This window comes from Cetorhinus maximus, chromosome 12 (genome assembly GCF_964194155.1).
Source record: "Cetorhinus maximus chromosome 12, sCetMax3.hap1.1, whole genome shotgun sequence".
Classification (NCBI taxonomy): domain Eukaryota; kingdom Metazoa; phylum Chordata; class Chondrichthyes; order Lamniformes; family Cetorhinidae; genus Cetorhinus; species Cetorhinus maximus.
Window position 1 is genome coordinate 64664200 of NC_135890.1, and position 14140 is coordinate 64678339.

Below are 14140 nucleotides of genomic sequence, written 5' to 3' on the forward strand. Positions count from 1 at the left end.
AAGCACCACTCAGGGCAACGACCAATCAGACTGCAGGATCTAGAGGCGGGGCTACAACTCTCCCACCTCAACCAATAAGAGCGGAGAAAGGGTGGAGCTTCGAACCACGTCGCTTTTATCGACCAATAGCAGAATAGTTCATTTCATTGGCTGTGGCCAATAGAGACAGTCCAAAACAAAGCCGCAGCCAATGGGTGATCACCACGTGAGGACCAGGAACTACAGAGGCTGGGTGAGGAACTGAGGAAGAGGACTCAGGACCTATAGCCTGCTCTGCCATTGAATGAGATCTGAGCTGATCTTTTACCTCAATGCCATTTTCCCACACTATCACCAAATAGATTGATGTCTTTAATATCTAGAAACCTGTCCATATCTGTTTTGAACATACTCAATGACTGAGCCTCCACTGACCGCCAGGGCAGAGAATTCCAAAGATTCACTACCCTCTGAATGAAGAAATTCCTCCTCATCTCAGTCCCAAATGGCCTAGCCTTACCCTGAGACCATATGCCCTGGTTTTAGGACCCCATAGCCGGGGAAAACATCCTTCCTGCATCTACACTGGCAAGCCCCATTAGAATTTTGTATACTTCAATGAGATCACCTCTCATTCTTCGAAACTCTAGAGAATACTGGCCCAGTCTCATTAATCGCTCCTCATAGGACAATCCCACCATCCTAGTCCATGATAGTCCATAATCCACCATGATTAGTCTGGTAAACCTCTGTTGCCCTCCCTCTATGGCCAGTATATCCTTCCTTTGTTAGGAGACCAAACTTGCATGCAATACTCCAGGTGCGGTCTCACCAAGTTTCTATGGAATTGCAGCAAGACATCTTCACTTATGTATTCAAATCCCCTTACAATAAAGGCCAACGTACCATTTGCCTTCCTAATTACTTGTTGCACTTGTCAGATTTACGAACAAGGAGACCCAGGTGCCTTTGGATATCAACACTTCCCAATCTCTCCCCATTTAAGAAATATTCTGCATTTCTGTTTTTCTTATTGAAGGGGATAACTTCACATTTTTCCACATTATAATTCCAACTGCCATGTTCTTGCCCAGCCACCTAGTCTGTCTAATCCCCTTGAAGCCTCTTTGCATCCTTCTCGGAACTCATATTCCCACTAAGTTTTCTGTCATCAGCGAACTTGGAAATATTACACTAAGATAAAAGCAAAATATTTCAGATGCTGGAAATCTGAAATAAATCCAAAAATGCTGGAAAAACTCAGCAGCATCTGTGGAGGGAGAAACAGAGTTAACGTTTCAAGGCTATATGACTCTTCAGTGCTATAGAGAAGTAGGAATGTGAGGGATTTTATACTGTTTTTGGCAGGGGGGGCGGGTGGAGCAGGTGGTGCAAAATAGAATGTCAGGGATAGTTGGGAGCTCAGGAGAGATTGACAAAAATGTCACGGACATGAGGACAAAGGGAGTAAGAAAGCAGAATGTGTTAATGGCAGAAAAAGGATGAATCTCTGTGAAAGCAAAACATAGAAACCAGTGACAGATGGCACTGTGGCGAAGAGGGGGTGGAGGGGAGGGCGTTGAGAAAAAAGGATGTAAAAATGAGAGCTGGAGAGTTAAAAGAGCGGAAGACTGAGAGTGGAGTAGAAGGTTAAAAGAACGTGAGAAGGGGTGAGACTGACAGTGGAGTCGGAGAGTTAAAAGAGCGCAAGAAGGAGAAAGACTGAGAGCGGAGTCAGGGAGGTAAAACAGAGCGAGAAGGAGCGAGACTGAGAGCGGACCCGGAGAGAAAAAAGAGCGCGAGAAGGAGCGAGAGTGAGAGCGGAGTCAGAGAGGTAAAAGAGCGCGAGAAGGAGCGAGAGTGAGAGTCGAGTCAGAGAGGTAAAAGAGCGCGAGAAGGAGCGAGAGTGAGAGTCGAGTCAGAGAGGTAAAAGAGCGCGAGAAGGAGCGAGAGTGAGAGCGGAGTCAGAGAGGTAAAAGAGCGCGAGAAGGTGTGAGACAGAGAGCGGAGTCAGAGAGTTAAAAAATCACAAGAAGGAGTGAGACTGAGAGCAGAGGCAGAGAGTTAAAAGAGAGTGAAGAGGAGCAAAAATGAGAGTGGTGTTGAAGAGTTAAAAGAGCGCGAGAAGGGGCGAGACTGAGAGCAGAGTCGGAGAGTTTAAAGAGCGCGAGAAGGGGCGAGACTGAGAGCGGAGTCGGAGAGTTTAAAGAGCGCGAGAAGGGGCGAGAGTGAGAGCGGAGTCGGAGAGTTAACAAGCACGAGAATGAGCAAGACTGAGGACAGAATCAGAGAATTAAAAGATCGTGAGAAGGAGCAAATCTGAGAGTGGAGTAGGAGAGTTAAAAGAGCGCGAGAAGGAGCGAGATTGAGAGCAGAGTAGGAGAGTTAAAAGAGCGCCAGACGGAGCAAGAGTGAATGGAGTCAGAGAGTTAAAAGACGCGAGAAGGAGCGAGATTGAGAGTGGATTCGGAGAGCTAATGGAGCACGAGAAGGAGGTAGACTGAGAGTGGTTTCGGTGAGTTAAAAGAGTTTAAAAAGCGCAAGAAGGAGCGTGACTGAGAGCGGAGTCGGAGAGATAAAAGAGTGTGAGAAGTAGCGAGACTGAGAGCACAGCCGGAGAGTTAAAAGAGCGCGAGAAGGGGCGAGGCTGACCGCAGATTCAGAGAGCTACAGGAGCTGGAGAAGGACCGAGACTGAAATTGGAGTTGGAGAGTAAAAGGAGCGCGAGAAGGAGGAAGACTGAGAGCGGTTTCGGAGAGATAAAATGGCGAGAGAAGGAGTGACATTGAGAGCAGAGTTAGAGAGTTGAAAGTGCGCGAGAAGGAGAGAGACTGAGAGCGGAGTCAGAGAGTTAAAAGAGTGAGTGAATGAGCGAGACGGAGAGCGGAGTAGGAGAGTTATAAGAGCACGAGAAGGGGCGAGATTGAGAGCGGATTCGGAGAGTTAAATGAGCGCGAGAAGGACCGAGACTGAAATTGGAGTTGCAGAGTAAAAGGAGTGCAAGTAGGAGGGAGACTGAGAGCGGTTGCGGAGAGATAAAATGGCGAGAGAGGGAGCGAGACAGAGAGCGGAGTCGTAGAGAAAAAAGAGCGCGAGAAGGGTCGAGACTGAGAGTGGAGTCGGAGAGTTAAAACAGCGCGAGAAGGATCGAAACTGAGAGAGGAGTCGGTGAGTTAACAAGCACGAAAATGAGCGAGACTGAGGGCAGAATCGGAGAATTAAAAGAGCGAGAGAAGGGGTGAGACTAAGAGCAGAGTCGGAGAGTTAAAAGAGAGTGAGGAGGAGTGAGGCTGAGAGTGTAGTAGGAGAGTTAAAAAAGCGTGAGATGGAGCGAGTCTGAGAGCGGAGTCAGAGAGTTAAAAGAATGCGAGAAGGGGCGAGACTGAGAGCGGATTCGGAGAGCTGAAGGACCGAGACTGAAATTGGAGTTGGAGAGTAAAAGAAGCGCGAGAAGGAGGGAGACTGAGAGCGGATTCGGAGAGATAAAATGGCGAGAGAAGGAGCGAGATTGAGAGCAGAGTTGGAGAGTTGAAAGAGCGCGAGAAGGAGAGAAACTGAGAGCGGAGTCAGAGAGTTAAAAGAGCGAGCGAATGAGCGAGAGGGAGAGCAGAGTTGGAGAGTTAATAGAGCGCGAGAAGGAACGAGTTTGAGAGCGGGGTCAGAGACCTAAAAAAGCACGAGAAGGAGCGAGACTGAGAGTGGAGTCGGAGATTTAAAAGAGCGAAAGAAGTAGCGAGACTGAGAGCGGATTCGGAGAGTTTAAGCAGCGTAAGAAGGACCGAGACTGCAGTTGGAGTTGGAGAGTAAAAGAAGCGCGAGAAGGAGGGAGACTGAGAGCGGAGTCGGAGAGTTAAAAGAGCGCGAGAAGGATCGAGACTGAGAGCGGAGTCGGTGAGATAAGCACGAGAATGAGCGAGACGGAGAGCGGAGTCGGTGAGATAAAAAGCACGAGAATGAGCGAGACTGAGAGCAGATTCGGAGAGTTTAAGGAGCGTAAGAAGGACCGAGACTGCAATTGGAGTCGTAGAGTAAAAGGAGCGCGAGAAGGACTGAGACTGAGAGCGGATTCGGAGAGCTACAGGAGCGCGAGCAGGACCGATACTGAAATTGGAGTTGGAGAGTGAAAGAAGCGCTGGAAGGAGGGAGACTGAGAGCGGATTCGGAGAGATAAAATGGCGAGAGAAGGAGCGACATTGAGAGCGGAGTTGGAGAGTTGAAAGAGCGCGAGAAGGAGAGAGACTGAGAGCGGAGTCAGAGAGTTAAAAAAGTGAGTGAATGAGAGAGACGGAGAGCAGAGTCGGAGAGTTAAAAGACCGCGAGAAGGGGCGAGACTGAGAGAGGAATCAGAGACTTAATAGAGTGCGAGAAGGGGCGAGATTGAGAGCGGTTTCTGAGAGTAAAAATTGCGCGAGAAAGGGCCGAGACTGAGAGCGGAGTAGGAGAGTTAAAAGAGCGCGAGGAGGAGCAAATCTGAGAGTGGGGTTGGAGAGTTAAAAGAGCGTGAGAAGGGCCCAGGCTGAAATTGGAGTTGGAGAGTGAAAGAAGTGCGAATAGGAGGGAGACTGAGAGCGGTTTCGGAGAGGTAAAACAGCGCAAGAAGGATCGAGACTGAGAGCGGAGTCGGTGAGTTAAAAAGCACGAGAATGAGCGAGACTGAGGGCAGAATCGGAGAATTGAAAGAGAGAGAGAAGGGGTGAGACTGAGAGCGGATTCAGAGAGCTACAGGAGCTGGAGAAGGACCGAGACTGAAATTGGAGTTGGAGAATAAAAGAAGCGCGAGAAGGAGCGAGACTGAGAGCGGAGTCGGACAGTTAAAAGTGCACGAGAAGGAGAGAGACTGAGAGCAGAGTAGGAGAGTTAAAAGTGCGCAAGAAGGAGAGAGGCCTAGAGCGGAGTAGGAGAGTTAAAAAAGCCTGTGAAGCGGCAAGACTGAAAGCGGAGTCGGAGAGTTAAAAGAGCGCGAGAAAGGGCGTCACTGATAGTGGATCCGGAAGTTAAAAGAGAGCGAGAAGAGCCGAGACTGAGAGCGGGGTCAGAGACCTAAAAAAGCACGAGAAGGAGCGAGACTGAGTGGAGTCGGAGAGTTAAAAGAGCGAGAGAAGTAGCGAGACTGAGAGCAGATTCGGAGAGTTAAAGGAGCGTAAGAAGGACCGAGACTGCAATTGGAGTCGTAGAGTAAAAGGGGCGCGAGAAGGACTGAGACTGAGAGCGGATTCGGAGAGATAAAATGGTGAGAGAAGGAGCGACATTGAGAGCAGAGTTAGAGAGTTGAAAGAGCGCGAGAAGGAGAGAGACTGAGAGCGGAGTCAGAGAGTTAAAAGAGTGAGTGAATGAGAGAGACGGAGAGCAGAGTCGGAGAGTTAAAAGAGTGCGAGAAGGGCCGAGACTGAGAGCGGAATCAGAGACTTAATAGAGCGCGAGAAGGGGCGAGACTGAGAGAGGGGTCGGAGAGTTAAAAGAGAGTGAGGAGGAACAAGACTGAGAATGTTGTTGGAGAGTTAAAAGAACACGAGAAAGGTTGAGACTGAGAGCAGAGTAGGAGAGTTAAAACAGCGTGAGAAGGATCGAGACTGAGAGTGGAGTCAGTGAGTTAAAAAGCACGAGAAGGAGCGAGACTGAGAGCGGAGTCGGAGAGTTAAAGGAGCGTTAGAAGGAGGTAGACTGAGAGCGGAGTCGGAGAGTTTAAAGAGCACAAGAATGAGTATGACTGAGCTCGGAGTTGGAGAGTTAAAAGAGCGCGAGAAGGACTGAGACTGAAATTGGAGTTGGAGAGTAAAAGGAGGGCGAAAAGGAGGAAGACTGAGAGCAGTTTCGGAGAGTTGAAAGAGCGCGAGAAGGAGCGAGACTGAGAGCGGATTCGGAGAGCTAGAGGAGCGCGAGCAGGACCGATACTGAAATTGGAGTTGGAGAGTGAAAGAAGCGCTAGAAGGAGGGAGACTGAGAGCGGTTTCGGAGAGATAAAATGGCGAGAGAAGGAGCGACATTGAGAACAGAGTTGGAGAGTTAAAAGTGCGCGAGAAGGGGCGAGACTGAGAGGGGTCGGAGAGTTAAAGGAGCGCGAGAAGGAGATAGACTGAGAGCCGTTTCGGATAGTTAAAAGAGCACGAAAATGAACGAGACTGAGAGCAGAGTCGAAGACTTAACAGAGCGAGAGAAGGGGCGAAACTGAGAGCGGATTCGGAGAGCTAAAGGAGCGCGAGAAGGACCGAGACTGAAATTGGAGCCGGAGAGTAAGAGGAGCGATAGAAGGAGCGAGACTGAGAGCGGAGTCGGAGAGCTAAAAGAGCACGAGAAGGGGCGAGACTGAGAGCGGATTCGGAGAGTCAAAACAGTGCGAGACGGATTGAGACTGAGAGTGGAGTTGGTGAGTTAAAAAGCACGAGAATGAGCGAGACTGAGGGCAGAGTCGGAGAATTGAAAGAGAGCGAGAAGGGGCGAGACTGAGAGCGGATTCGGAGAGCTACAGGAGCTGGAGAAGGACCGAGACTGAAATTGGAGTTGGAGAGTAAAAGGAGCACGAGAAGGAGGGAGACTGAGAGTGTTTTCGGAGAGAGAAAATGGTGAGAGAGGGAGTGAGACTGAGAGCAGATTTGGAGTGTTAAAAGTGCGCGAGAAGGAGAGAGACTGAGAGCGGAGTCGGTGAGATAAAAAACACGAGAATGAGCGAGACTGAGAGCAGAGTCGGAGAATTAAAAGAGAGAGAGAAGGGGCGTCACTGAGAGTGGATCCAGGAGTTAAAAGAGAGCGAGAAGGGGCGAGACTGAGAGCGGATTCGGAGAGTTAAAAGAGCGTGAGAAGCACCGAGACTGAAAGTGGATTCGGAGAGCTACAGGAGAGGGAGAAGGACTGAGACTGAAATTGGAGTTGGAGAGTAAAAGAAGCACAAGAAGGAGGGAGACTGAGAGCGGAGTTGGTGAGTTAAAAGAGCGTGAGAAGGATCGAGACTGAGAGCGGAGTCAGTGAGATAAAAAGCACGAGAATGAGCGAGACTGAGAGCAGAGTCGGAGAATTAAAAGAGAGAGAGAAGGGGCGTCACTAAGAGTGGATCCGGGAGTTAAAAGAGAGCGAGAAGGGGCGAGACTGAGAGCGGATCGGAGAGTTAAAAGTGCACGAGAAGGGGCGAGACTGAGGGCAGAGTCGGAGAATTAAAATGGCGAGAGAAGGGCGAGATTGAGAGCAGTTTCTGAGAGTAAAAAGTGCGTGAGAAGGGCCGAGACTGAGAGCGGAGTAGGAGAGTTGAAAGAGTGTGAGAAGGGGCAAGACTGAGAGTGGAGTCGGTGAGATAAAAAGCACGAGAATGAGCGAGACTGAGAGCAGAGACTGAGAATTAAAAGAGCGTGAGAAGGGGCGAGACTGAGAGCAGAGTCGGTGAGATAAAAAGCACGAGAATGAGCGAGACTGAGAGCGGAGACTGAGAATTAAAAGAGCGCGAGAAGGGGCGAGACTGAGAGCGGATTTGGAGAGCTAAATGAATGCGAGAAGCACCGAGACTGAAAGCGGATGCGGAGAGCTACAGGAGAGGGAGAAGGACTGAGACTGAAATTGGAGTTGGAGAGGAAAAGAAGCACGAGAAGGAGGGAGACTGAGAGTGGTTTCGGAGAGATAAAGTGGCGAGAGAGGGAGCGAGACTGAGAGCTGAGCAAGAGAGTAAAAAGTGCACGAGAAGGAGAGAGGCTGTGAGCGGAGTTGGAGAGTTAAAAGAGCGCGAGAAGGATCGAGACTGAGAGCGGAGTCAGTGAGTTAAAAAGCACGAGAATGAGCGAGACTGAGGGCAGAATCGGAGAATTAAAAGAGAGAGAGAAGGACCGAGACTGAGAGCGGATTCGGAGAGCTACAGGAGCTGGAGAAGGACCCAGACTGAAATTGGAGTTGGAGAGTAAAAGAAGCGCGAGAAGGAGGGAGGCTGGGAGCAGTTTCTGTTAGTTAAAGGAGCACGAGAAGGGGCGAGACTGAGAGTGGAGTCGGAGAGTTAAAAGTGCGCGAGAAGGGGCGAGACTGAGAGCGGAGACGGAGAGTTAAAATAACGTGAGAAGGAGAGGGACTGAGTGGAGTCGGAGAGTTAAAAGAGAGTGAGTAGGAGCGAGACTGAGAGCGGAGTAGGAGAGTTAAAAAAGGGCGAGAAGGGGCGAGATTGAGAGCGGAGGCGGAGACTTTAATAGAGCGCGAGAAAGGTCAAGACTGAGAGCAGAGTCGGAGAGTTAAAAGAGAGTGAGTAGGAGCGAGACTGAGAGTGGAGGCGGAGACTTAATAGAGCGCGAGAAGCGTCGAGACTGAGAGCGGAGTCGGAGAGTTAAAGGAGCGTGAGAAGGAGGCAGACTGACAGCTGTTTCGGAGAGTTAAAAGAGCACGAGAATGAACGAGACTGAGAGCGGAGTCGGAGACTTAAAAAAACGTGAAAAGGAGCAAAACTGAAAGCGGAGTCAGAGAGCTTTAAGAGCGTGAGAAGGACCAAAACTGAAAGTGGAGTCGGAGAGTAAGAGGAGCGCGAGAAGGAGGGAGACCGAGAGCGGTTTCGGAGGGATAAAATGGCGAGAGAATGAGCGAGACTGAGAGTCGAGTTGGAGAGTTAAAAGAGCGCAAGAAGGGGCGAGACTGAGAGGGGATTCGGAGAGCTAAATGAGTGCGAGAAGCACCGAGACTGAAAGCGGATTCGGAGAGCTACAGGAGAAGGACTGAGACTGAAATTGGAGTTGGAGAGTAATAGAAGCGCGAGAAGGAGTTAGACTGAGAGCGGAGTCGGAGAGTTAAAAGGGCGCAAGAAGGGGCGAGAATGAAATTGGAGTCGGAGAGTAAAAGGAGCGCGAGAAGGAGTTAGACTGAGAGCGGAGTCGGAGAGTTAAAAGGGCGCAAGAAGGGGCGAGAATGAAATTGGAGTCGGAGAGTAAAAGGAGCGCGAGAAGGAGTTAGACTGAGAGCGGAGTAGGAGAGTTAAAAAAGGGCGAGAAGGGGCGAGATTGAGAGCGGAGTCAGAGAGTTAAAAGAGCGCGGGAAGGAGAAAAACTCAGAGTGGAGTCAGAGCGTTAAAAGAGGGCGAGCAGGAGCAAAATTGACAGCAGAGTAGGAGAGTTAAAAGAGCGCCAGAAGGGGCAAGAGTGAATGGAGTCAGAGAGTTAAAAGAACGCAAGGTGGGGCGAGACTGAGAGCGGAGTCGGAGAGTTAAAAGACGCGAGAAGGAGCGAGACTGAGAGCGGATTCGGAGAGCTAAAGGAGCGCGAGAAGGACCGAGACTGAAATTGGAGTCGGAGAGTAAAAGGAGCACGAGAAGGGGGGAGATTGAGAGCGGTTTCGGAGAGATGAAATGGTGAGTGAAGGAGTGAGACCGACAGCCGAGTAGGAGAGTTAAAAGAGCGCGGGAAGGAGCGAAACTCAGAGCGGAGTCAGAGCGTTAAAAGAGGGCGAGCAGGAGCAAAATTGAGAGCGGAGTCGGAGAGTTAAAAGAGCGCCAGATGGGGCAAGAGTTAATGGAGTCAGAGAGTTAAAAGAACGCGAGATGGGGCGAGACTGAGAGCGGATTCGTAGAGTTAAAAGAGCACGAGAAGGAGTATGACTGAGCTCGGAGTCGGAGAGTTAAAAGACGCGAGAAGGAGCGAGACTGAGAGCGGATTCGGAGAGCTAAAGGAGCGCGAGAAGGACCGAGACTGCAGTTGGAGCCGGAGGTAAAAGGAGCACGAGAAGGATGGAGATTGAGAGCGGTTTCAGAGAGATGAAATGGTGAGAGAAGGAGTGAGACCGAGAGCCGAGTAGGAGAGTTAAAAAAGCCCGGGAAGGAGCGAGACTGGGAGCGGAGTCGGAGAGTTAAAGTACCGTGAGAAGGGGTGAGAATGAAATTGGAGTTGGAGATTAAAAGTAGCGCGAGAAGGAATTAGACTGAGAGCCGTTTCGGATAGTTAAAAGAGCACGAGAATGAACGAGACTGAGAGCGGAGTCGGAGCGTTAAAGGAGCGTGAGAAGGGGTGGGAATGAAATTGTAGTTGGAGAGTAAAAGGAGCGTGAGAAGGAGGTAGACTGAGAGCAGTTTCTGAGAGTTAAAAGAGCACGAGAATGAACGAGACTGAGAGCGGAGTCGGAGAGTTAAAATAACGCGAGAAGGAGCAAATCTGAGAGTAGTGTCAGAGAGTTAAAAGAACACGAGATGGGGCGAGACTGAGAGCGGATTCTTAGAGTTAAAAGACGCGAGAAGGAGTATGACTGAGCACCGAGTCGGAGATTTAAAAGACACGAGAAGGAGCGAGACTGAGAGCGGATTCGGAGAGCTAAAGGAGCGCCAGAAGGACCGAGACTGCAATTGGAGTCGGAGAGTAAAAGGAGCACGAGAAGGAGGGAGACTGAGAGAGTTTCAGAGAGATGAAATGGCAAGAGAAGGAGCGAGACTGAGAGTGGAGTCGGAGAGTTAAAAGAGAGTGAGGAGGAGCGAGACTGAGAGCGGAGTAGGAGAGTTAAAAGAGAGTGAGGAGGAGCGAGACTGAGAGCGGAGTAGGAGAGTTAAAAGAGCGAGAGAAGGAGGTAGACTGAGAGCGGTCTCTGAGAGTTAAAAGAGCTAGAGAAGTAGCAAGACTGAGAGCAGAGTCGGAGAGTTAATATTGCGCGAGAAGGGGCAGGGCTGAGAGTGGATTCGGAGAGCTAAAGGAGCGCGAGAAGGACCGAGACTCAAATTGGAGCTGGAGAGTAAGAGGAGCAAAAGAAGGAGCGAGACTGAGAGCGGAGTCGGAGAGTTAAAAGAGCGCGAGAAGAATCGAGACTGAGAGCGGAGTTGGTGAGTTAAAAAGCACGAGAATGAGTGAGACTGAGGGCAGAATCGGAGAATTAAAAGAGAGAAAGAAGGGGCGAGACTGAGAGTAGATTCGGAGAGCTAAAGGAGTGCGAGAAGGACCGAGACTGAGAGCGGATTCGGAGAGCTAAAGGAGTGCAAGAAGGACCGAGACTGAAATTGGAGTTGGAGAGTAAAAGAAGCACGAGAAGGGGCGAGACTGAGAGCGGATTCGGAGAGCTAAATGAATGCGAGAAGCACCGAGACTGAAAGCGGATTCGGAGAGCTACAGGAGAGGGAGAAGGACTGAGACTGAAATTGGAGTTGGAGAGGAAAAGAAGCGCGAGAAGGAGGGAGACTGAGAGTGGTTTCGGAGGGATAAAATGGCGAGAGAAGGAGCTAGACTGAGAGCAGAGCAAGAGAGTAAAAAGTGCACGAGAAGGAGAGAGGCTGAGAGCGGAGTTGGAGAGTTAAAAAAGCGCGAGAAGGATCGAGACTGAGAGCGGAGTCGGTGAGTTAAAAAGCACGAGAATGAGCGAGACTGAGGGCAGAATCGGAGAATTAAAAGAGAGAGAGAAGGACCGAGACTGAGAGCGGATTCGGAGAGCTACAGGAGCTGGAGAAGGACCGAGACTGAAATTGGAGTTGGAGAGTAAAAGAAGCGCGAGAAGGGGCGAGACTGAGAGCGGATTCGGAGAGCTACAGGAGCTGGAGAAGGACCCAGACTGAAATTGGAGTTGGAGATAAAAGAAGCGCGAGAAGGAGGGAGGCTGTGAGCAGTTTCTGATAGTTAAAGGAGCACGAGAAGGGGCGAGACTGAGAGCGGAGTCGGAAAGTTAAAAGTGCGCGAGAAGGGGCGAGACTGAGAGCGGAGACGGAGAGTTAAAATAACGTGAGAAGGAGAGGGACTGAGTGGAGTTGGAGAGTTAAAAGAGAGTGAGTAGGAGCGAGACTGAGAGCGGAGTAGGAGAGTTAAAAAAGGGCGAGAAGGGGCGAGATTGAGAGCGGCGTCAGAGAGTTAAAAGAGCGCAGGAAGGAGCAAAACTTAGAGCAGAGTAGGAGAGTTAAAGGAGCGCCAGAAGGGGCAAGAGTGAATGGAGTCAGAGAGTTAAAAGTACGTGAGATGGGGCGAGACTGAGAGCGGAGTCGGAGAGTTAAAAGAGCGAGAGAAGTAGCGAGACTGAGAACAGAGTCGGAGAGTTAAAAGAGCAAGAGAAGTAGCGAGACGGAGAGCAGGGTTGGAGAGTTAAGAGTGCGCGAGAAGGGGCAGGGCTGAGAGCGGATTCGGAGAGCTACAGGAGCGCGAGAAGTACCGAAACTGAAAGTGGAGTCGGAGAGTAAAAGAAGCACGAGAAGGAGGGAGACTGAGAGCTGTTTCGGAGAGATAAAATGGCGAGAGAAGCAGCGAGACTGAGAGCGGTTTCGGAGAGATAAAATGGCGAGAGAATGAGCGAGACTGAGAGCGGTTTCGGAGAGATAAAATGGCGAGAGAATGAGCGATTAAGAGATCAGAGTCGGAGCGTTAGAAGAGCGCGAGAAGGGGCGAGACTGAGAGCGGAGTCGGAGCATTAAAAGAGCGCAAGAAGGGTCGAGAATGAAATTATAGTCGGAGAGTAAAAGGAGCACGAGAACGAGATAGACTGAGAGCGGAGTAGGAGAGTTAAAAGAACGCGAGATGGGGCGACACTGAGAGCGGAGTCGGAGAGTTAAAAGAGCACGAGAAGGAGTATGACTGAGCACCGAGTCGGAGAGTTAAAAGACGCGAGAAGGAGCGAGACTGAGAGCGGATTCGGACAGCTAAAGGAGCGCGAGAAGGACTGAGACTGCAATTGGAGTCGGAGAGTAAAAGGAGCACGAGAAGGATGGAGATTGAGGACGGTTTCAGAGAGATGAAATGGTGAGAGAAGGAGTGAGACCGAGAGCCGAGTAGGAGAGTTAAAAGAGCGCGGGAAGGAGCGAGACTGAGAGCGGAAGCGGAGACTTAATAGAGCGCGAGAAGCGTCGAGACTAAGAGCGGAGTCAGAGAGTTAAAGGAGCGTGAGAAGGAGGCAGACTGACAGCTGTTTCGGAGAGTTAAAAGAGCACGAGAATGAACGAGACTGAGAGCGGAGTCGGAGACTTAAAAAAGCGTGAAAAGGAGCAAAACTGAAAGCGGAGTCAGAGAGCTGAAGGAGCGCGAGAAGGACCGAAACTGAAAGTGGAGTCGGAGAGTAAGAGGAGCGCGAGAAGGAGGGAGACCGAGAGCGGTTTTGGAGGGATAAAATGGCGAGAGAATGAGCGAGACTGAGAGTCGAGTTGGAGAGTTAAAAGAGCGCAAGAAGGGGCGAGACTGAGAGGGGATTCGGAGAGCTAAATGAGTGCGAGAAGCACCGAGACTAAAAGCGGATTCGGAGAGCTACAGGAGAAGGACCGAGACTCAAATTGGAGCCGGAGAGTAAGAGGAGCGAAAGAAGGAGCGAGACTGAGAGCGGATTCGGAGAGTTAAAAGAGCGCGAGAAGGATTGAGACTGAGAGCGGAGTTGGTGAGTTAAAAAGCACGAGAATGAGTGACACTGAGAGCAGAATCGGAGCATTGAAAGAGAGAAAGAAGGGGCGAGACTGAGAGCGGATTCGGAGAGCTAAAGGAGTGCGAGAAGGACCGAGACTGAAATTGGAGTTGGAGAGTAAAAGAAGCGCGAGAAGGGGAGAGACTGAGAGCGGATTCGGAGAGTAAAAAGTGCGCGAGAAGGGCCGAGACTGAGAGCGGAGTAGGAGAGTTAAAAAAATGAGCGAGAAGGGGCGTGACTGAGAGCGGAGTCGGAGAGTTAAAAAAGCCTAAGAAGGGGCGACACTAATAGCGGAGTCGGAGAGTTAAAACAGCGCGAGAAGGGTCAAGACTGAGAGCAGAGTCGGAGAGTGAAAAGAGCGCGAGAAGGGGCGACACTGATAGCGGAGTCGGAGAGTTAAAACAGCGCGAGAAGGGTCAAGACTGAGAGCAGAGTCGGAGAGTTAAAAGAGCGCGAGAAGGGGCGAAACTGAGAGTGGAGTCGGAGAGTTAAAAGAGCGCGAGAAGGATCGAGACTGAGAGCGGAGTCGGTGAGATAAGCACGAGAATGAGCGAGACTGAGGACAGAGTCGGAGAATTAAACGAGCGCGAGAAAGGGCGTCACTGAGAGTGGATCCGGGAGTTAAAAGAGAGCGAGTAGGGACGAGGCTGAGAGCGGATTCGGAGAGCTACGGGAGAAGGACTGAGACTGAAATTGGAGTTGGAGAGTAAAAGAAGCACGAGAAGGAGGGAGACTGAGAGCGGTTTCGGAGTGTTAAAAGAGCGCGAGAAGGATCGAGACTGAGAGTGGAGTCGGTGAGTTAAAAAGGACGAGAATCAGCGGGACTGAGGACAGAGTCGGAGAATTAAAAGAGCGAGAGAAGGGGTGA